Genomic DNA, 219 nt, shown 5'->3' with positions numbered 1-219 from the left:
TCGATCTTCCCTAGACCGGGCCCGGCGAGCGAGGGGCGTCCCCGCCCGAGCGAGTGGGGTCCGATTGCCGGGCCCTGCTCGTCCCCCGCCGGCTGGTCTTGTCTCGTTCCCCCCGAACGGGCGTGCGCCTTGGCGGGCGGGCGAGAGCGGGGCCTGTTTGCGGTCGTGGTGGCGGAACGGCCGCGGCGACAACTATAAGGGCAACGAAGGGGGCCGGTC

The sequence above is a fragment of the Penaeus monodon genome, chromosome 33 (assembly GCF_015228065.2).
Source record: "Penaeus monodon isolate SGIC_2016 chromosome 33, NSTDA_Pmon_1, whole genome shotgun sequence".
Lineage (NCBI taxonomy): Eukaryota > Metazoa > Arthropoda > Malacostraca > Decapoda > Penaeidae > Penaeus > Penaeus monodon.
This window is presented reverse-complemented; position numbering follows the sequence as displayed.